The 24,311-nt window shown below is 45.3% G+C and overlaps 1 protein-coding gene across 6 annotated transcripts in view; it reads left to right on the forward strand.

Moving 5' to 3' along the window:
* The window catches only part of znf536 (zinc finger protein 536), a 230,425-nt gene that overhangs the window by 89,320 nt on the left and 116,794 nt on the right, over window positions 1–24,311 (forward strand). Inside the window, exon 1 of one of the 6 annotated variants that reach the window (XM_030090223.1) lies at window positions 22,967–23,105. The exons of the other annotated variants lie outside the window; for them this stretch is intronic. The gene's annotated coding sequence lies outside the window, so the exon portion shown is untranslated. Of the gene's footprint in view, window positions 1–22,966; window positions 23,106–24,311 lie in introns of those variants that run through there. 6 annotated transcript variants of the gene reach the window in all.

Genomic DNA, 24,311 nt, shown 5'->3' on the forward strand with positions numbered 1-24,311 from the left:
AATTGGCAGACCTCAATGGATTAATCGCGATTAAAACTGACAGCACTAATAATTATGGAAGTAGGGTTTGCTAGTATAAATCATCATTCTCACTTATCTTACTTGTAGGAGCGTTGTGCGTTAATTCTTCCTCCCTCTTAACAGTATAACAACATGTAGATACCTTCCAGTGCAATGCCACACCATACAGCACATCCCCTACATACCACACAGCAGCGTCCCACACTCCACTGCATATCACACAATGCCCTATATCACAGACCATATCAATCTTTCCATGCCAAGTCTTACAATACTGTACTTTACCACACTGTGCCACAGCATAAAACCCCATTACACACATTGAGGACCATTCTATACCAGTCAATACCATGTCAGACCAAGTTGATCTCATACAAACCACTCCACAGTATTGCTCTGCACTATTATACTACAGTATTGTACTACAATACTATACAGTTCCATATTGAGCTGTACCTTAATGCACCATACCATGTCATGCCATGCCATATCACACCACACCATTACAAACATTTTTAAACCATCTAATATCATATCAGATCATATCACCATATGTGCGAAAGAAAACCGTGAAACACTGTACTTACCATACTCTACCATTCTATATGTACCATATCTTAAGTTTACCATACCAAACTATACCATGCGACACCATGCCAAACAATGCCAAAACATGTCATACCATACCATACCATACCATACCATACCGTACCATACCATACCATACCGTACCATACCATACCATACTATATTGCACCGTATTCTACTGCACCCTACTGTATATGGTACCAAACCAAACTGTACCACACATTACCAAACCATACCATATCGCACCATATTCTACTGCACCATACCATATACAGAAGCAAACCAAACCAAGCTGTACCATACAATATCAATCTATACCATACCATGCCATGCCATTAATGATGGGCAAGATGAAGCTTTATGAACCACTGTCTTTATTTTCTGAAGTTAGATGTCACTCTTTGTTCTGAGATGGAGGCTGAAGGACTGACAATGAAGTGAGCTCTCAAACATTTCTTGAACAGATAGAACCATGTAGTGGTTTCAGAAAATTAAGACAGTGGTTCATCAAACTTCATGAAGCTTCATCTGTACATCACTACATATAATACCATACTGAGCCACACCAGTCCGTACCATGCCATGCCATGCCATACCATACTAAACCAAGCCATACTATATCAGTCCAAACCAGAACATAACATGCCATACAATACCATGCCATGTCACACCAATCCGTACCGTACCATACCGTACCATAATAAAATACAACACCACCCCCCAAAGTATCGGAATTAGCGTAGCATTGCTCTGCCTCAGCCTTTCAGCCTTGAGTTTGGTCCTTGTCAAATCCAGTTGGATCCCTTCACTCATTCTTACATGTGTTTTGTGCTTCCAATCCTTGAATTTTAACAACCAGCTGCTCACTTGATAACAAATATATTTTTCTTCTTAATGTTTCCCACTGAGCTTTTTAATGCACATAAACGCTACGAGCTGTACCTGTGCTGTCCACTTTTGGTCACACCTAAAGGTGATTTAAAAATGTGTAAAGCTAAGATGCCATTATGAGGCTTTATGGAAGTTTTCTGTGTCATTCTGTCTGAAGACCTCTCTGCTGTCAGAGTGATTGACCTCCGTGAGCCTTTCTCCAACAGTCCACTTGCTCCCGGCTGCTGCCGTCAGCGGCCGGAGAAACTCCCCCGACAACTGTCACTCAGTGTGTCAACTTCAATTTTCCAGCAAAGACACAGATTTAATGAAGGAGTTGGAAAAAGGGTTCTTTGTCGAATTACAGTTCCCAAGGTCAAGAATGAATTCTGCACATTTACATGTACTTTTCAAGAGATCTTGAATGTCTCCTCAACGATTCTTGAGGAGATGAAAATCTTGGTGGATTTTTTTCTTTACTGCAGGGTTTGAACCTGGGATCCATCTCCAACACTTTGAGAACAATACAACATCAGTATCACCTCTCATTGTCTTTATTCATACCTCTGGTTTGGCAATTACTCGTCTACCACCTCATTCCTACTCCTCTCTTTCAACTCTTTCTGCTAATTTTTTTTTCTTCCTATTTTGTTTCATTCCTCCCACTTACACTCTCCTCTCACCTCTTTCTCTCCGTTTACATCGTCACGTTCCAGGCTTGGCAGCGAACTTCCCGCCGTCGTACTGCGCCGCACCGTATATACACCGACTGTTATTACCTTGGGGAACGTTTAGCAGCTTCGTGTTTAACACCATAACCTCCGCTACATCAGCAGTGGCAACAGAGTAGAAAAACCCGGGAGGTGGAAACCAGAGACGGCTCGTGTTAGGCGAGCATTCGACTGATCACCACAATAAAGACGACAGGAGAGAGAGAGAGAGGGAGAGAGGGAGAGAGAGAGAGAGCAGTTACAAGTCTGCTTTATTTCAACCTATTGGATGATCAGTGATTCTTAAGCGGGAGGTAATTTCTTGCGATATCTCCCACTACAAAGTAAACAGAAATCAAAGCCCTTCACGCTCGCAGACAGAAGCACTATATGAAAGAAACTATCTTAACAACCTCCTTCATTTCTGCTCTTTCTTTCCCCCCTCTTCTGTACTTCTCATTGATTTCACGTAACTAGTGTTAAGTGAAACTATTTGAGACACAATGGATCCACTTGACTTTCTGTCTTTAGAGGTAGGTGCTTGCTGGCTCCCAGAGTGCTTTAAAAAAAGAACTCTAATAAAGATCTGTCTTTTCTGATATGCTCTCGGCAAATTACATGTTCAATTGAAACATCAAGTTCAGTCTTTTTTTAAAACTTCCCTGCGAGGTGCGCTTCTTAAAGTGAGCCTTTGAGGCTCCGTCTTCTTGGCAGATGTCAGTCGTTCCATTCAGAAGCCCTCTCAGTGAGGATCGGCCGGCCCCGCCGCCATCGCTTCCGCCACTCAAGAGTTTAACGGGAGGGGGAGGGGCCAGGCTGTGGCTCGGCGGGTCCAAGGTTGCAGGTTTGATTCCCCATCTCCCCCTGTACACATGTGAAAGTGTCCTCGAGCAAGACGCTGAATGCCAAACTGCTCCCAGTGGATGGATGGAGAGTCTTCCACTGGTGTGTGTGTGTGTGTGTGTGTGTGTGTGTGTGTGTGTGTGTGTGTAAATGTGTGTGTAAATGGGTGAATGTGATTAACAGTGTGAAGTGCTTTGGGGAAGTGAAAACCATTTACCGAGCGACGTGACAGATCTGAGTCACGTCCCCCGAACCGAACACCTGACAGGAGACGGCCGCTGTTCACACCGTGCCGTGTTTCACCTGGGAGTCCCCCCCCCCCCCCCCCCCCCCCCGAGCTTTCCTCAAGCAAGACGGACAAATATCCCCTTAAAAAAAAAAAGAAGAAAAAAATGAAGGGCGAGTCACTCCAAATTTCCACGAAAGGCCTACATTTATTATCAAAGCAACTTCCAGCAGATTAGAGACAAGAGCCCCCCCCCCCCCGCCCGTATCCTCCGTCCTTCCTCCTAAGAACCCCCCCCCCGCCCTGCCTCCCCCTCCCCCCCTCCCCATCCCTCCTCCTTTGTGGCATTGCTCGCCTGCCTCGGCAAGTTTCCTGAATTAAAGCGGCGGCTTCCTGTTCTTTTATATGCACAGCCACATCTGGGGAGCCCGCTCGCCGGGCCCCGCCGCTTAATAACAATCACCTTCCCTTTCACTCGGCCCTGATTGTTTCTAATTTGCCCTGACAGATAGTAGCTGACAAGCCGCCCGCGCCTCCCTCCCTCCGTGACCCCAGCTCACTCAGCACACTTATAAGGCCTGTCATTTTTAATATTTGATTTTCACTTCGTAAAAAGTTATGTGTTTTAGAGCTGCCACCGATACCCCCGCCCCCCGAAATCACATGATGAAATCACTATTTAACCGAAACCACGTCCACCGACTGTCCCCCCGCCTCTCCTCTGCAGCCTCGCGCTCTCCGTCTCGTCTTCCTTCTCTTTTATTAATAGTCTTCATCCCCCCCCCCACTCTTTTTCCGCCTCCATCATTTCCACCTTCTCCTTTCTTTCTGTCTCTTTCACTCAATCTCTTCCTCCCCTCTTTTCAGCCCGGGAAGACGGGGCAAGTGGGAGAGCGTAGCGGCGACAGTCTGTAGCCCAGCGCCAGCGTCGAGCGTACACAATGGAAACAGCTGTACGTAGCGGCGAATAACCACGTCCATCCGTCAAAGATGCATCTCGCAGGCTTCCAGCATTATTTGCTTTCCATTGATTCCCATTAAAGATATATGGAGCCATGTAAAATGCATATCAGGTAGGCTGATCATTAAATGAGAGGATGGATTCATCGACAGCTTGACAGATGACATTTTCCCGAGCGATCTATAGGGGCCTTCAATAAAAATACAATTTGGAGACAAAGAAAAAAAAGGGAGCGAGGGAGGGGAAAATAGGGCTAGAGACGCAGAGACAGACAATAATTAGAAGATGAATAGACACATAGACGGGAGTGCAGGACTGAAACAATCCTCTGCAGTGAATGGATCAGTCCAGCTAAAGCCTGGAATCAAACCTGTGTTCATCTTCAACAAACCGTTGTTTCCCCTGGTTAACGCAGCTCAGCACAGCGCCGTCCTCTCAGGGTTAAAGTCCGACACTCTCCTGTCATCAACACCTTGATATACGTTTTAAAACCCATTTAGATGAGACTCATCGATTGACATTATTAGAGCAAGCAAACAACACATCATTCAATAAGGTGCCTTTTCTTGGTTTATCAGTATTTTTACTTTTCTTCAGGCCAGTTTCTGTCATATCTTTCATCATCCGGTCTCATGTCACAACATTTCTGACAGAATCCAGCAGAAACATGTCAAAAAAAGGTATATTGGAAAAAAGAGGCCTGCTTGTCTGAAGAGAAGAAAAGTATCAGTTTACTGTTGTGTAGAAAAGAAGAATTTATATGGTGAATTAGGAAAGAACGTGTTTTTATCCTCAGATATACTACACTGATTTTTTTGTCAAATCATAGTTTTTGGGGGTTTTGCCAAATATTCTCATTTTTTTAAGTTGTTCTAATATAAAGGCATTTGGAAGCAATAAGCTCTTAATCTTTTGACGTCTTATCTCTTTGAAAAAAAAAAGCTCTTTTTGACTGAGCAGTGAAGCCAAACAGCCGCCGTTCAGGGCGTTGTTCCTGGAGACGCTGTCTTTCGGACCCTCATTCTTGCTGGACTGTCTCCTCCTGACCGGACTGTCCTCACATCACCAGACCTTTCAGCGGACTCTGCAGCCGGGGTCGTTCGCCCCAAACGCAGTTCAGAACACACACTCCCCCTCCTCCTCCCCCTCCCCTCCCCCGCCCCGCCCGCCGCAGACACACACTTCCATGTCAGGACGCCGCGGTGCCCGGGGCGCACCCACTGCCATTCTGCCGTCTTCTACCCAGTGACAAAAACACAACTAATTGGAGTACCACTGCATGTTTTCACTAAAGGCACAATTTAATTACATTTGAGCTGGGAATGAGTATTTTGGGAATGTCTGTATGTTCGTTCAAACAAATGGAGCGAATGAAAAGCAATATTTGTTTTGCTTTGATTAACAAACGGGCAGGGCAATTTGTCAAGGAGGAAAAAAAAAAGGGAGAGAAGAAAAGAAAAGAAAAGAGTGAGGGGCAGAAAAATCAGTGTTTAACCCTGCAGTGGTGAGCCGCTCTCTCACGCAAGACGCACGCACTTCATTCCTCCTCCTGAACGTCGCTCTCCATCCCACGACTTCATCCCTCGCTCCCTCTAATCCCCTCTCCTCTCGCCGCTCCTCGCCGATCCGCCGGTCTCGGTTTTGTGGTCCTCCTGTTCATAAATGCTTTATTAATAACTCAGTAAATAATGTAAAGAGTATTGTTTTCTCCAAGGTTGTATTAATAAACATGAATGAATTTATTTGTCTTCACCAAAGCATGATTAATGCACATTAATGTCTGGATATTGCTCAGTCTGCCCTGCATCAGCAGGCACATCGCCCCCACCTCCACCGCGCCGGCTGACACCCCTCCAAAAAAAAGAAAGACCTATCAATGTTAAATATTTATGGCATAATATTAATGGTTTTGTAAAGAAAATAACAAGTTATTAATCCTCTGATTAACAACTGATTAACCTTTTTTATTAAACATGTGATCCGTGCATCATCGACTCAGAATATGTCGACTGACTGCGCTGCAGAATAATTATTTTTGTGTCTTTTCTAATTGCAAAAATCGCATGGCTGAACTATATGTGTGTGTATGTGTGTGTGTGTGTGTGTGTGTGTGTGTTTTGTTCCTCTTCCGTCTTGCCTCGACACATGCATAGATACACCGCTCGTATTGTTCAAACAATACGAGACGTATGTAGCCGGGGAAGACAGCGAGGGACGGAGAGGGGGGGAAAAAAATTTATAAAACACACAAACACGAAATTCTTTCACATCCAGCACAGAAACAAGGAGTGGCACCTAAATTTAGAAGCAGATCTTTTTAAAACAATGGGGTTTAATTCACATATCCGTTTATTCTGCAGTCAGTGGCGTGGGGTGGGAAAGTGGAGAGAAAACACAGCTGAAGGACAAAACATTCTCTCTGAGCTCTCTGCTCATCTCTCTGCTATTGTCTGAGTATTTTTAGTTCTTGTCAACTGAAAGAAAATTCTGCTCTGTTTTCTGACATAGCTGAACCGACTTCAGGTTGGAGGAGACCGAATTAGACACAACATGAATGTGGAGTTCAGATCCACCCAGTAGGTTTTCTTGTTTTGAATTATTTGCTGGAGTTGAACAGAGGAAGCGCTGCAGTGTCTGACAGCTGAGGAGCTCCTCAGACTGCCGAACACTTTTTCAATTACTGCAGCAATTTAGCCGTTTTTTAACATATAAGGCAACAGCAGTTTGGTTTGAGGAGGAATATATTCATGCTTAATACACACAAAATGTATTCAGGTTGTAGTTATAAAGGACTAACATCTGCACAGGCGCACAATAATACCAAAACCCAGAGGACTCCACTCCTCTACTGAGTTATTCACTCATTTAAATACCAGATTCAGCCAAAAAAAAATAGCTGTTTTCATCACCAGTCTTTTATTAATTGTCTTTAAAAATGACAGTCTCGTTCAAGGGTGTCAAACATAAGGCCCAGGGACCAAAAGTGGCCCAGCAGCGACTCCACTCCGGGCTGTATGTGGTCCCCTGATACCTCTGGTCCTGATATTTACAGAATTTCTCCAATATATAATGCGAAAAGCAGAGCGGATGCGTCGGGCTCACAGGTAAAGGAAGTTACTTTACTTTCAGGGGAGCATTGCCAGACGTGTGAAGTGAGCATCCAGGTCAGGACCTTGTGTAGTTTGTGCCTGTTCTGCGCCGTGTGCAGTCACGCCAGGCCACCGAGTGTAAAGCGGCGCCTTATTTTAGCCGCTCTGGTCTTCTTTGCCCGTGGGCTTGGGCCTGTTTGGACAGGGCTCTGGCGCCGCCTCCCTGGCTTGACGGCGTGATCTTAGTTTGGCTGTGAAGTACGGCTGGTTATTGTTCTGTGTGCACAGGGTCTCGGCTGGCACGCACACGGCTCCTCGCAAGCCGATGTAAGATGTCACACAGTCGGCGAGTTAATCCACGATTGCGGCTCCGCAGATATTCTGACAGGTGGAGACAGAGTCGAGTCGACGTTGTTCTTCAGGTTCTTACATGTAGATTTAAATCAAATGACCAGAGCGATGACCCGCTGAGTCCACACTCTGATCGGTGGGCCGGATTAGAGCCTCCTGTGGGACGCTTTTGGCCCTCGACCCTTATGTTTGACACCCACCCTCTGCTGTATTTCATCTTTCGTATTAAAACCAGGGAAAGATAAAATTGCACAACTGAGAAGTTTGAGGATTAAACTGTTAAAATAATTAATTTTTGTGTTTAGATTCATATTAGAGAAAATACAATATACAATATATCTGAGATTTTTTTTTTTTTTTTTCTAAAAGTCCTCCACCATCTACTCCTCTTTTATAGTCCTGGATGCTGATGCAGGTTTTCTAGTACTTCGGCATCCTGGGACTCGCCCTAAAAACCAGATTGATCACATATTCCCTCAGAGAATCCTTCTTAATGTTGCTTTTCACTGTGTGTACTGCTCTTGCGTTCCTCAGATTTCCTTTCTCTCTCTCTCTCTCTCTGTCTCTCTCTCTCTCGCTCCCTCTTTTTTTAATTTTTTTTTTTTTTTTTTTTGAGGACGTCATTTTTTTAATGCTATCATCAAAAGGAATTAGCCTGATCCCAAAATATGCAGAAGGACATATGGGTTGGCCCAGTTTCTGAGAAGTGTCGGGTTCACTTTTTGGTCATTCTGTGAAAATGATGAGGGTGTGTGTGTGTGTGTGTGTGTGTGTGTGTGTGTGTGTTCATTCATTTACAAGTTGGATTTGAAGGCCTCTTGGGAGTTGGAGGGTATTTATAGTGCGGCTCACACAGAGGTGGAATTTGAAGTAATTAGAGAAAAGGCAGTAAAGGTAGTTAATTCGACTTTTCCAATCACTTTTTTAATCTTCTGTCCATCTGTTGTTGAAACATGCAGAGAGAGAGTGGCAGGTACATGAGCCTTAAGCCTCTTATGACTCGTCTCCATGCAGTACAGACACAACAGAGTGTCAGGGAGAGGTTTAGGCATGGTGCGGGCCTTCTTTAATTACTGGGGGATTGCTAAGCAGATACGACTCTGCTTTCACTGCAATAGGTGCTGGGTCAGTGGCGGCCTATGGGATTAGCTGAACGTGGAAGGTTCAGTCAAGAAAAAGAGGAGGAAACATATTTCAAAAAAGGATGTGTAGCTTCAGTGGAGTGGAAGACAAAAGGATGGAGTTTACAGAATTACCATTCCACTGAGGATCGATTGATTGCCGCTAATTTGTCCAACTCCTGAGAGTGAAGAGGACCATTTTTACTCAGTTTGCTCCGTCCAAGTGTGAATATTACACATTTTTAACACTTGCACTGGCTTACATTTTCAGAATTTTTTTATTTTAATTTAACTTTTCAAAGAGAACTTTTCAAATCATAATTTTACAAGTGGAGAAATGGATTCACCAACTTGAGGTCTGTTGGGAAATGTTCATTTGATTTCTATTTCATGTGTTCACTTCCAATATCCAGCCACTGTATCTCGGTCCTCGATACTGGGACTGTCCACTGTCTCTTTGGACTGTACCAGGAACCCAGAGGAAGAAGAGAAATCCCACTCAGACACTCAGAAAACATGCAAACTCCACTTAGAAAGGAACCTGAGTTCTTCTGTTCCAGCGGCGTTCCGGCGCCGTCGCCTGAGCGCGGCGGCAGAGGCGTAGAGAAGGTGAACGCTCCGCTCGTCTCCGTGCGGCGCAGTGGTCTGTCACTCTGCCGGAGCGCATTAGATTTGTCACCGAGCAAATAGAGACGCGTCGCGCGCAGTCAAAACACTCCGAAGCGACGGGAGTTTGGGTGGGAGGGAAGACATTTTTGCCTCCTTGTCACCAGCTGGAGTTTGGACGTACCACCGCAGGAGTTTCGGTGACAGCCCAGTGAAGGCTGCTTTGTTTTCCTAAGTCATCTCCATTCCCTTTAATGAGCCATTATGGTTATGTTTTGTCTCAGTCGTGTTCGTTGGCTGGCTGAGTTTCTGAAACGTCAAGACAGAGGGGAAATGGGTGGGGGGTGGAAGGGGGGGCGGCGGGGGAGATCTTTAAACTTCCCCGCAGTGTCTCAGTGAGGAGACGCTACCGGAGAGAGCCACTGCCAGCGGAAGACACAACAAATCAAAGCAAGTCAAAGTTTCCCTCTCTTCACGTTTCGCTCAGTATCTCCGTCGTACGGCTTCGTTCAGGCTCACGGCCGATCACGTGTCCTCCTTCACTGTCTCAGTACTTACAGAATTCCTCACCGACTGATTTTTGGCCACCGCAATGGTCACCAATAGGCTTCAGAAACTCTTTAAGAAGTATCCCTGCTAGACTGCTGTTAATAGCTGCCTCCTCTTGTTTCACTTCTTAAATGCTTCCTCGAATCAAAGGCGGATTCCCAGAGCCCGACTCTGCTCCGTCTTCCTGCTTAACCCTCCTCTCTTTTGTCTCCGCCGCATGCCTGGAGTAGCGATGAGCTTCCTCTCCCAGGCATGAGGCGAGCGGCAACAGAGTGATGGGATGTTGAAGGGGGGAGGACGAGGGGAGCCGGGTGGCTAAGCAGACACTGTGACAACCCACCTGTCAGCAGGTACTCAGTATAATTGGTAATCGCAGGCCGCGGGATAGTAGCGGGGCCCCCTTTCTCTTCTCTCTGTCTCCTGCTCTGTTCTGTCTTTTGACGAGTATTTGAAGTCACCAGGCAGTTGTTGGAAGCTCGTTCCTTTCTTGTTTGGCTCAGGGAAAGACAGAGGCCAACCTGGGAAAGAAGGGGGGAGAGGAGGAACACGTGTTACTGCGAATCACTAGCTGAGAAAGTTGGGAGAGTGTGATGAGCCCGGCAGAGGACAGTCCTGCCGTTACGGCGGATTTCGAATGGATCCGTTCTGAACCTGGTAGGACTCTTCCTCCTCGCACCCCGATGCCGACCGCAGCCGTCGGGCTGTGTTTGCCCTCTAATGAAACATATTCATCTTCATCTGGCTCTCTCGTGGCTCTCAAACTCACTTTACAGCATAGTCAATTAAACCCTCAGGGCCCACTGTGTGCGTAAAAGGATATATAATGCTTTGACATTTCAGCGAGTCCACATTAGGCACACCCATAGAGCATTCTGCTCTGGGCTGGATGAGACACAGTCACAGCCAAGCCTAGAGGTAAAGCAAAGCCAGTCAGAGGGATTGGGTCTCTTATAAGCTAGTTAGCTCTTTGGATTCAGTTACTTATGCTGATGTAATAGGGCAATTGTAAGCTGATACTGCAGTCTCTCTGTGACCCCTACACTGGCTCTTGTTCTCATATTAGGATACCTAATATATACTTACTGGTATATAGTGTAACGATAGACTGATAAATAACTGAAATGGGCTTAACTCAATAAAGGAGCATGTCAGTGATGCACATCAGCGTTGAGGTTTCTTACATTTTCCAGATAAGCTCCCACATCCTTTTTTCTCTATCAGCCATCTGACAGGAATCTGCGATGGAGTGCTCGTGTGTTTGATAGAGATCGGTGTGGACAGTCGCTGAAGTCGTGGTGTCGGTGATGCACAGTGAGGCTCGTATCGGGCCCGGCGCTCTGGGCTCTGTGCGTTCGCATATGTAGCTTCCAGGCAAGTGGTTGATCCTCCATCCGAATGGCGTGAAACAGCTTGACGGGGCCAACTCCTCCTGAAGGCTGAGCGTCACCCCCCCGCCCTGCCGTCGCTCCGCTGACTCGGGGCTCCGGCTTGTGATATGTGTGTGAATTTAACACGATGTCCCGGCTGCGTCGGGTCAGGAGTGCTCCCCGGAGTCACTGGTTTGCATTACAGGCTTTGTTGTTGTGTCGGGTCACGGTGTCATTGTTAGGAAGCCGGTGACTCAGGATCCCTGCACTTTGAAGACAGCTGACTCTGAGCGCTATCAGCCGGTAAAGAATGGCACGCAGCGTGATTCAACAATCCAAGAAACAAGAGTCACCAGAGCTCTTTTCACTGATGATACAGTATTCTCCTTTCACCACCCCACAAAACCTCCACACACATTGTAAATTACGTCAAAGGAGCATTAAAACAAATCTACTTTCTTCGCCCTCTAGTGGCCCGGCATGCGAACTACATCCGTTTTTCTACCATTTCTCTGTAAAACATCGTTTTTAAACGCAAAACCTTTCTGAAACAAAAAAGGCAGAAACTCTGCGTTTTCACATGAAACGTTGTGCAAATGGATCTAATTCAGCATAAAGAACTGCAACATTGTTGACGACGTGCTAAAGATTAGATTTAAAGCAGAATGACTGCATGGCATTCTGGGAAGGCGCTGCTCCTCTAAAGTGAAGTTTAAACGCTTTAACTGGCTGCCATACAGAGAAGGACCTGAAACTGGAGAGAAAGGACTTTGTGACCCTGAAGATATTTTTATGAAAAACTTGTTTCTTGTTATTTGTTACTTTGATGACATCTTATCAAATTTCCCAAATACTGCTCATACTTTCCAAAACTCAAGGTTTTCCACGTTTATGCTCCCCTCACCTTCACCTTCAGTAATACTGGTGTAATTTGTTTTGGAAACATCTTGGAAAGTGAATCATTTTAGGGTTTTAGGACAATCGCGTCCGTCTCCATGGAGGGTCCAGGTTTAGAACCGCTGGCTTATAGAGAACGTGAGCTTCTTCTGCCGTCAGACTCTTAATTCACAACAGTAAGCCGAACCAGAAGAGCTTTGATCCAAACCAAACGTGCTGACGCGGCGCTCTGACTGCTATTTCAAGGTATGTGGTCAAAAGATGTCGACCAAAATAAGTTTCAGTAATTTCTCCAAGATTAACTTGACAATCGGCGCATTGCTCCGTCCTGCTGTCTCAGCCGCTGCATGAAGCTTTAAATTCACCGCCAGCCTCAGATCTTCCTTTGAAAGACGGATAATACGGCCGCGTTTTGTCCAGGGTACTAATGTAGACTATTTTATGTGGGATTGTATTTGATTCCTAGTTGTTGATTGTGTTTGCATCAAAAGATTTGTGCGTCTGCCGCGGTTGTGTGTTTGTGGCCTGGATAGGCAAACTCTGCTTGGTATGCCCAGCCACCAATACGTAGAACAACAGCGCTCGCCTGCTATTGTCTCTCAGCTGCTCTATAGGGGTTAGCTGGCACTAAAAAACCCGAACAGATGTATTTCAAGTCATTGTTGTTCTTTACCAGTGATAAGCTACAACTGGAGATGCCTCCCCGTCCTGATTTATTCATCCAGACAGTGGATTTGAGCAGAGACGCTCAAAAAAGGAGGATCTTTTCTGCACGGAACAACGAGCAAATTTATTGTTCATAAAAGCTAATGCATCGCTTCTGTTGCTTTATATATCTTTCTTTTCTTTTTGGTTGTCTTTATTCTGCTACCCCGCCCCGTCTGGATGGCGGGCTGAATTCTCCGGGGCGAAAGGTTGGCAGTTAAATGTCTGTGTCGAAATGAGAAGTTTGAAAGATGAAGCGCTATCTCTGCATATATGCCTGTGTGTGTAAACTGATTTAAATCGCTCTTTGAGCCCTACAGAATGGCGCTTTAAATGTTAAATGGGGGTTGAAGCCTGCCTGAACTAATTTGTAGGGCTTTGCACCATGTTGACATTTAAATGTGATAAGAATAGCAAACTGTACCGCCGACCTATTTTGAAGATGCTTTCGGAATATATTCACATCAGCTGTGGCCTATAATTAATAAAAAAAGACAGGCCTCCCTTGCTCCAGATTTGATTATAATACAACCTTATAAACACACCAGGGATAGATGAGAGGAGACGAAGAAGAGGAACGAGGGGAGGGAAGAGAAAGAGAGAGGAATAACAGGAATAAAAACAAGAGAAATGATGGAGGCAGGAATTAAGAGGGAGGTGGATTGCGAACACCTGGTCTTTGAGGCAGATTGCGTTGGCTGGCTGCTGTGCTATCACATTACTCTGATCCTGCCTCTCTTGTTTGTCAGAGAATTGAGAAAGAGAGAGAGAGAGAGAGAGCGGGAGAGAGAGGGAGAGAGAGACAGATAGAGAGAGAGTCGGTGGGGGTGGTGGGGTCTGCAAAATCAGCATGCAAATAACACCACATTGTTAACTTAATCAGATGCAGGGGGAGGAAATATGGAGAGGGATGGAAGGAGTGTGGAGGGGGGGTGGGGGGGTTGGGGGTGGGGGGGGCAGGAGGGGGTTGCAGTGGGGGGTTGCCAGAGAGGTGAGACAGAAATAAGAGGGCTTCAGTGGGTATGTGCCACGGCGAAGGGATCTACGGTGCCACCGCTCGGCCCTCACGCCCAGCAGAGTGTGTGTGTGTGTGTGTGTGTGTGTGTAGTGAAAGTAGCTAAATAAAACCGCTGGACACTCCGTGAACACTCGTATTTTGTTGTAAGTTTCAGACCCCGTTCACACGACGACGTTTTGCGAACGACGTCTGTTTAGAGGACGTGGCAGAAATGCTCAAACCGCTGTAGATTTCTTGTTGATCCTCTAGGGATGTTGCTTGTTTTTGTATTGAAACCACACACACACTCACACTCACTCACACACACACACACACATGCAGAGAACAAGACACTGTAAACATTACCAGTTGGAGTGTACGGTCATTCATATGGGCAGATGACATTTTTCCCATGAATCCTTGCTGTATGCACGTGGTCTTAAAGTCAGACCCTCGATTCTCCTGAATTATCAGATCATATGATCATAAAATGTCATTTTCAGGCAGGTGCTTCTAGAACAAAGCTGTGATGCTAAAACTTCCTTTATGCCACGTGCACAACCTGCTTTTATGTCCAAAATTAAGTCTCCTCAGAGGGGTCGTCTTCGCATTTCAGAGGTATTCTTTGGTGGTAAAAGGTTTAAGTAATATTATTGCAGAGTCATTCCCCTTTATTATTTATCGCTCAATCAGTTTGGATGATTTTTGCTGCCCTTCAGTCTCTGTAGACTCCACGCAGGATCCAAAAAAACAGAAAACTCTGGAAAAATAACAGATAAATTACACCTGCTGCTTTTTAGAGCTCGTTTTAAGCTATTACCTTGTTCTACTTCCAGAATCAAAGTGTGCTTTTTTGTTGTTTTAATTGTCTTTAGATCAGTAGCTAAATGATGATTTTCTGCTCATCTTTCAGTTCACAGGAATGCGAACGCCCCGACTCGTCTCCACGCTCCACTTTTAGTCTTTCAGTAGCAGTTAAACAGATAGAAAACCACACCGCATGTGTTTCCTACACAGCAAGGTGTGTGTGTGTGTGTGTGTGTGTGTGTGTGTGTGTGTGTGTGTGTGTCTCACAGTGAGACAGTTCCAGGAGACTTTTCTGTGTGTGAGTTTAAACACAGTTCACACTGTTCACACTCAGCGCCACAGAGGTCATTTTTCATGATAAACCTGCTCTGCTTTAATGCACTTAGCCCCCCACGCAGACAACACTGTGCACGTGTGTGTGTGTGTGTGTGTGTGTGTGTGTGTGTGTGTGTGTGTGTGTGTGTGTGTGTGTGTGTGTGTGTGTGTGTGCGTGTTGCTGCCTTTGGTGAGGCAGATAAGTCGGTGACAGTGCTGAAGGTCAGGCGGGGCAGGAAGCAGGAAGAATGAGGAAAATGTGGCGTTGGTCAGAACTGCAGAGGCCCGCCGGCCCGATGCCCCCACCCCCGACACACACTTTCAACACTTCCAAATCCATCAGGAGATATTCTCTCAATACAAAACCTTCAGAAAAATAACTTTTTCTTAACCTTTTTGGGGTCGAAATTGATTTAAAGGCATATTTTCGTATCTATTCCAGCCTTTAGACACAGTCATTATAAAGTAACTAACCTGATTTAAATGTGGTTCAGTCAACCTTCAGGTTCCTATGTGTGACCAGTTTATAGTTTCCATGTCTGGTCTAACTTTCTCTGCTCAGATTGATTATCATTTAAGGATCTGTGATCAATAAATTACACCTGATTATTGTTTTTTATTCTCTCCTTTAAAATAACAGCAATGTTTATAACCTCAGAGCAGCGACGCCTCAGGCCACACTGCTGCCCTGTGGCGACCTCCGAAAGGGGCTTATACCTCTGTTTGGGAAACGCTGCAGTAAAATGGCCCCACACACACACACACACACACACACACACACACACACACACACACACACTTGGATTTGTAACTTTTATGTCACTTACGCAGGTTTCTGCCTGGCGAGAACACAGGTGTGTGTAGGAGACGTTTTTTGTGAGTGTGTGAGTGTGTGAGTGTGTGAGTGTGTGTGTGAATACCAGTTCACTCAGAGGCCTGCAGGAGAAAACAAAAAAATCTCAGAAGAAGAAAGAAAAAAGCTCAGAGGTTCCTTCAGCCGACTTCCTGCTTTAATCAGCGGGCGGCGGCGGCGGCGGGCATCCCCCCCCCCCCCCCCCCCCCCCCATCCCGTCTATCATTCCTTTTATTTCCGTCTGGAAAGCCTTTTCACCCCCCCCACCCCACCCCACCCGCCCACCCCCCACCTCTGATCTTAAGAGCAGTCACTTTGTTTTCCTGATAAAGTCTGATAGATAAACACGCCGTCTCGCGTCCCCGAGGCCGCCGCCCTCCCTCCAGAGAGAACACCCCTCGAAAACACTTCCGCCGCAACAATCAGCCCGTAATAAATACACCCTGGCCTCTCTGCCACCGCTTTTATATTAATTGCTACATTAGCCGGCGGTACAGGTCTGACTTTAGGAAGACGGAGTCAGAAAGTCCTCTGCTCTCTCTGTCCCCACCTCCATCGTTCCTCCTGCTTCCAGCTGCACTGGAAGAACAATGGCCGTTCTAACAGAAAGATCGAAACATATGCAGAAAATCGCCCGCGTTTCCACTCCAGTCTCAGCTTCCTGATGGATTTGATAAGATTAGCTCGCTTTCTTAAACAGGAAACCTGAAGAAAAGAAGAAAACACACACACACACACACACACACACACACACAGAGTGGCTGCAAAATAAGTTTAACTTCTTCTCAGAGAGCTGAAGAAGTTCCCTTCAAACTCTTCAGATTGAAGACGAGGGAAGACAGAGAGGGAGAGTTTATCAAAGTGATGGAATAAAGAGAGATTTAACACGGTCATATTAAAAAGACATGCCGCAGTTTCAATATTTAAAAATCCCATTTGCTTCGACAGAAGAGCTTTTTCATTCAAGAGCATATGGCAGCAGTACCTGTATCCAGCCTCTCTCTTATCTCCCTCAAAGACAGAGAGGAAGAGGAGGGGGGCGCTTTCAAACAGACATTCAGACATTGAAGAATCATTCAATTATCGGCAGCATGATGTAAAATAATTACCTGACTCGCTTCCTGTAATGAGCGCCGCTAATTAGCCGTAGACTTTTGTTTTAGTTGGGAAAAAAGAAAGAGAGAGTCCCAAACTCCCAACAGCAGAGAAAGCTGTGAAAAGATATGTTGTATGTTGAGGTAGCGAACCCATCCTTTCTCTGAACACACACACACACACACACACACACACACACACACACATCACGCACTGTGACTCTTCACTATAAGCTCACTTGGCTTGAAGGCACAATTTACCTCCCAATGTATGCACACACAGCTCTCGGTAAATAGTCGAGAGTGCAAAAAAGATCCTTCTTCTCTTAATTAGCTGTGTAACAATTAAAGTCTCCTCTTAGTAAATTGAACCTTTGTCTCCCCTGCCTCCCCCTAGTTGGATTTCAGCACCTGTCACAACAACCCCTCCCTTTACCGCCACCTCCACCGCCGCCACACACCCTCCACGATTACCTCCACCCCCCCGCACCCCCTCCGACTGTAGTCATTATGCAAAACTCTAGCAGAAAGCGCCCAGCATGAGTGGAAGAAAACAGCAATTATTTCTGATATTCTGTTATTTAGGCCGTATTGACATTCAACTACCTTTCTCTTCCTCTCTGTTTGTCTCTTTCTCCGCTGCCGTCACCTGAAAATCAGTGAGACCGAGCGCCGCTTTCTATTAGTCTCAATCTCCAGACCCGCGGGGTCGTCTCTGCAGTGCCCGAGCCAAAAAAATACTAGATAAAAAAATGATGTGACCCACAGATGAGCTTCTGTGTGTGTGTGTGTGTGTGTGTGTGTGTGTGTGTGTGTGTGTGTGTGTGTGTGTGTGTGTGTGTGTGTGGCCCAGGTGTTACCAGGGCTTCACAATACCTTTGAACGAAGTGACAAAAACTTGTTTCCTCTGAATTATACAAAATATGGTCTCATGAAAAATGCAGGATTCTCCATGGATGGCAGCTCTGTTCAGAGCATTAATATCAGACGAGGTCCAAACAACAGTAAATGATCACAGTAAGAAAAGGAAAAGATAAACTCTCCAAAACTGTCTGAAAACAAAAATAATAATAAAATCTAAAAATGTACGTAAGCTCCCATTTGACACTAGCATCTCAACGTTGTCGTCATAATTGCATTTTTAACTGACATGTGAATGTAAATAAATTAAAATTAATTTAGGAAATTATCAAAAACATTAAACTTTTTTTATCTAAACTGTGAAAATTCCATATATTTTATATTTATTATGTGTAAAATATAAATCTTTTGAGGATTTTTCTTTTCCATTCTTCATTATTTTATCTAATTCATCTCGAAAATTAAAAAATATTCTCACTCTTAGATTGAATTATTTTTTTCATTTTTTTTTTTACCAAATGCTGAATATTATTTAATTTAATGATAGCAGCCATGCTAAAAGTGACAAAACTATCAATTTTTGATGGTGTTCCACAAGAAGAACTTATAGAATAGAATAGAATGTTGCTCTTCTGTTGAGAAACTTTTTTGAATATCAATAATGTTGTTTTTAATAGTGATAACTCCATAGTCAGCATTGAGTTTCAGTTTAAGTGGTTTTTATTGTGGTGATTTATGAAGTGTTTGATGTGAGTCTGAAGCTTTTAACTGTGTTCAGACGTCCTGCTTTAGTGGAGCTTCTGCAGAGGATTAAACAGCGCAAATAATCCTCAGTTTAGGTTGAGGCTCTTCACTGATTAAAAACAGATAAACTAATATCTGGCAGTGTGATGGGTGGGTCAGAGGCCGGGGATCGAACCGTGGGCCCTGAGCGGAGACAGCAGGTGATCAGCGGCGTAGCCGTCTGGTTGAGGCGGAGTTGCTGCTGCGCACGGCGGCTCTACCTGAAGCTCCGCGGAACAGACGAGGTGGCAGGTGTGACCGCCGGGGAAATGGATGAACTGACAGGCGAAAAGACGTCAGACAATCACACCTTTTCTCACACACTTCCAGGTGTTTGCAGAGTAAGTGCAGAAAAAGAAAGATCCTTTGTCACAACGTTCACGGAGCGCGCATCAAAATATGAGCCTTTCCCCCGAAGCGGGGCGCGTTCAGATGGACACACTCTGAACGCACTGTGACCGTGTGTGTGTGTGTGTGTGTGTGTGTGTGTGTGTGTGTGTGTGTGTGTGTGTGTCAGACAACAAACATGGCAGTGTGAAGTGATGGGGCTTGGGTAGACTGCGGGAAGAAAGAGGTCTGAGAGACAATGACCGCACTGTATCTGTCAGAGCTTACAGCACTCCATCTCACTCTTTGTCTGCTTTATGCCTGTCGTATACACACACACACACACACACACACACACACACTCTCTCTCTCTCAGGGTGCTATTTTTGTGGGGCTTTCCCATCGACATGTTCCATTCTCTGGCGTTCTCTAATCTTAACATCTCAGCCATCGTCTCATTCTGAATTCAGATGGCTGCAGGTCTCCTGAAAACACGGCGCTTTGTGTTTTATGTCTTGTTTTTCTGACCAATCTAAACTAGATAAGTAAATGAAAAAGCTTAAGTACACAAACTTAAGGTCAACTGCTTGAAATTGTCCAGAATTCCTAACAATTCATACAAAACGACTCACTAGCATGAATATTGTGTATGTCTATGAGAGAAACAGCAGCATGTCGCCTCTCGGTCTTTGTAAAGAATTAAGAGAAACATCATGCCCGGTCTTTATTTGCACCGCCTGCAGAAAAAGCTGCGCTGCTTCCAGTTTTAACGCCCGGTTCACGCGGCGTCTGCAGTCCAGTTTCAGCCACGTCAAGTAATCTAACAATATTGTGTCAATTACTGTCATTTCTCTTTATTTTGCGCCTTTCTCTCCCGTAATGTTGCGGCACACAGCACTGAGACAGGCTGCTTAACAAATGTTTGACACTGTTAATCCTGTGCTCACGGCTCCTCTTTATTCGCTGCTGCAGGGGTCTGGCCGTGCCACTGTGACCTCTATTGTTGAGCGCTCAGGAGGGGAGAGGTGTTCACAGATGTACACACACACACTCACACACACACTCACACACACACATAGAGACAGAGACATCTGCAGGTCATCATCATCATAGTGGGAATAATACCAGGGATGGTTATCATAAAGGGAAGCTTTGAGCTCCCGGCCGTCTTGGGAAGATGATTTGGCTGGCCCCGGAACAATGAACTGTGGGAATCCGCTTGTCCCGCATTGATCTTCCTCCCATGGCATCCCCTGCAAGGCTGTCAGAGCGATGGACGGATAAAAAGACCCACAACATTTTTCTTTCTCTCCCTCCCGCTCCCCTCCCGGTGTCTTTCTTTTCTCGCTGTCAGGAGGGCTCCCACTGATCAGCGGGGATGAGCTGAAAGTTGAACTACCTGTTGACAGGACCTCTTAAACAGCCCCTCAATGACATATTGTGCCAGAGAAAGAGGGCAAGGCACAGACTCCTGTTCATTCACATTTGTCACAGATCTATTGAGTGTGTCTCGGCCCGGCTCCCTCGCTGTGATTTCCTTGGTATTAAATTGGAGTAGAGTTGGGGGGGTTATGCAAATCCACCCATCGCAACTTTTTAATTGTTAAATATTCTGTGTTGGTGTACATAAAAAAAAGCCTCTTTGTTTCACCAGCGCTGTGTTTCGAGAGGTGTCGAATTAAAAAGCCACAAATCAGTCTATAATAGTGTAGATCAGAGGCTCCCAACAGCCCAACAGCCCCCCAACCCCCCAAACCCTGCAGACTTCCTCCAAGAAAGCTGGCACTACTATCAACCCAAGAAAAGCAGAACCATTCAAAAAAGAGAGAGAGAGAGAGAGAGAGAGAGAGAGCGGCAACAATCAGTTTACCAGGTCTTTGAAAGCTTCTTTCTGGTTTCTCCTGACGTGCAGACCTGTTCCAGCCTCAGATCGTGTGATTCCTGCTGCTCCACCAAAGAGCCGCTGAACTGAACCACACATTTAATGTGTTTGGAGTTTTTTATCATTCCTTTTCTCAGCGAAAGCTGCAGTTCCAGAGACGCTGTCTGCTCAACTCTCTTCTACTCTACTAACTGTCCTTACCTTAGGGAGCTGCTTCTTTTTTGGGGGAGCGTTTCCAATGCAACAGAATATCCCCTCAAAGCCCTGAGGACTCCAGAATCTGACTGACGTTACAGTAAAGTTGACTCGCTTTCATGGCAGCGCCACTGATGTCTCAGCTCCGCTACTCTTCAGAAATGTGTGTGAAAGAATTCATATTTTCTTTTGAAGTTTTGTCATTTGCTTGTTGATTTGTCTGGATTGGGGCCTCTTGTGACCCAGTTTTGGCCCATAGGCCTTATGTTTAACAGCCCTGATCTAACAGGTGTATTCTAGATTCCAGAAAGAGTCTTATTCAGTTTTCCTTCTAAACCATGTGATTGTGACGAGCCTCAGAGGCCCTCGACCCCCCGGTGCCTCCATAAGGAAGTCCAGCCCCCCCGGTGGGGACCATTGGGGCGTGATTGGTGTTTTTACCCAGCCAGTCAGAGTTCAGGCTGTTTTCATCGCCAGGAAACTCTGCCCCAGTGAGCCACTGGAAGATGATACACTCCATTATTTCCCATGCTTCATTGTAGACGTTGAATTTTAGATGTTGCAGTGGCGACTCGTCTTATGTGGATCCGCTCCGACCTTGACCAGGTGTACTCTCTGACTTCCCCCTCTCTGAATGCCGCAGCCCAGCCCAGCCCAGCCCCCCCACCCCCCACCCCGTCTCTTTGATAGTGCCGAGTTATGAGTTTTGATCAAGAGGCTGGAGGCACAGGATGAAGTTGGGATTGAATCTGGCAGGTGCCGTGTGACTGTTTTCCATGTGCAGCTCAGTACTGAGTGTTTTCGCCTCATTACAGAAAGTAATAATGCAGCGAAGTCAAAGTGCGGGAGAGAGGAAGGAAAACAAGGCAGCTCTTTTTTATTGGATTAATTAGGCATCTTGCAAAGACCACCTGCAATTGAACAAAACACAAGCGGGGAAGGAGCTCATATCTGGTGTGTTCTACCTACCAAAGCATTAATGCTAACTAAACCATATTTTGCCAAGAGGTAATTGATCTTTGAAAATGATGAGGAAGCTCTATTTGTACTTTGAAAACATACTTCAAGGCTTCTTTCATGAACCCGGATGGCCCTGCCTTCAACTGTCTCGCGCTTGTAGCATATGGGAAGTCTCCGGCATCAGAACGCCGTCACCGCCAACCCCCACCAACCCCGCCAACCCCGCCAAGCCCATCCCTCGTCTCATTAATGATTTGGTGCAAATATGATTGAATTCAGTGCATTGTGAATAATGATTGATTTGTTTAATGCAATGAATTTGTTCATTAGGACTTAATGAGGTATTGCATTGTGATTAGTCGATGGGTTTCGTGTCGATACATGACAAAATAACAAAGTAAAGTCCAAGTAATGGCTTTTCGATTCTCCACCACTCTTCGCCACCCCCCCCCACCAAAAAAAAAAAAAGGAAAAAAAAAAGTGGCCTTAAATGTCAGAGGAAAGTTTTTTTATGACAGCACCCCAGTGGATTGTCTTTGAAATCATTTATTTTAATACAAATGCACAATAGGTAGCAAATATTGAAACCGCCTTTCATGTTCTATAATTTATATGGTTACAATTAGAGGGGAGCACATTTAAATCCCGCATGCATTTACGATGCATGCTACTTTTGATAAGACCGAAATGAACCCAGCACATTGAAAATGGTGACTGAAATATACTTCCATTGTGTTCCAGATACCACTTATAATTAAGCTGAGGATTGAAGAGAAATCGCTTTTCTGTGTGAATGTGCACGGGCTGTGCGACGTGTTTACGGGGCGCACGTGGTGCTTCGCTGAATATTAAACCACAAACTATAAAGACAACAAGTGAACCGTCGTGAGAAAACGCTGAAGGAAGTCTTTGTGGTTTCTCTCTCTCTCTGTCTCTCTCTCTCTCTCTCTTTTTAAGGTAACAGAGGAGCCAGTAGGTTTAATGAGGCTGCTCTGCTGCACATGCCAGGAAATGATAAGGCCGTACAGGTTAGACTAACGGCTGTAGGTGCATCTCTTGTCTGGTAACTGCGTCGACACAGCGGCAGCAGAGAAAGGGGAGAAACAAATGTTCCTTTGAAATGACTGGTAAGATGAAACAAAACTTGATCTGCTTTAACATGGTGCGGTTGTGGTGCGCTTTGTGCGCGAGCGGGAGCCGCTGTATGGTGAAAAGAGCTGTTGATGTGAATTCTGTGGGCAGCCGCTTGATAAAACGGAGCCTCGACATGCTCACCGTGTCTTTTAGAGGGCATTCGCATATTGAATTGTTGTCTGTAGTGAAAGGGTTGTGTTGCTCCGCTGTGTGTCTATGTGTTCGCACTTGTACGACACCCTCAAATTCCCTCGCATGTGTGTATTGATGTGAGCAGAGGGGGGATGTCACATAAGAAATGTCCTTTTTAATCAGGGGAAAAAATATAAAATGACTCGGGAGCAAGGCAGGCATATTAATGTGCCTCATTTGCATACGCTCGTCAGCCAGGATACGTTTATAAAAAACACAAACTGGATTCGTCAGTTCATTTCACATTATTCCATTGTCTATCTGCCTTTGTTATATGTTAAAGATAAAGGCAGAAATCAAATTGAAGAAAAGGGCAAGCTGCTATCTCCCCAAATGAGCAACAGCTCATCAGCCTAGTTTAAATCACAGATTTCTATTCCAAAAGGCAGCCGCTTCTGTAAAAAAGGGCCCATTCAAATAAGGTCTGCTCCAATATATGCACGGCTGCTGATGGAAGCCGGGGTGTCACATAAATACAATTTAAAACCTAAGTCTTTTAAAGCAGGCGAACAAAAGTTGTAACTTTGATCTCGCACAGTAATTCTCAATTCTCGTAATAAATGTGTGTATATATGACAAGAATATATCTCTCCTATATACATATGAACCACAGAAAAACAAGGAATTTATGTGCGGTAGACTATTGCCGTGTTTTATCATGGCTTCTTGGCAGTGAATCTTAGACAGTCAGAAGGGCTTTTCATTCCTCTGTTGAATGCTATCACATCTGTGAGGAGCGAGCGTTTGTTGGACGGGCATCCGATTCTAAATATGTATAAGCTTTTAAAATAGTGTGAGCAGTGTATTGTTGAAATCACGAGAGCACAGTCATGAGATGTGTTGCAGTTAGAAGGAGGCTCTGACGGAGGCCCGTCGCCCCGATCGCCGGACATAGCACGCCCATTATGCTCCTGACGAATTCGCCAGAATCGCTTTACGATACTTGCGGGGAGAAATAAATGGAACACAAAAGGCAACCCACAAGTGTCGCATTCCTCCACGCACAA

This window comes from Salarias fasciatus, chromosome 1 (assembly GCF_902148845.1).
Source record: "Salarias fasciatus chromosome 1, fSalaFa1.1, whole genome shotgun sequence".
NCBI lineage: Eukaryota > Metazoa > Chordata > Actinopteri > Blenniiformes > Blenniidae > Salarias > Salarias fasciatus.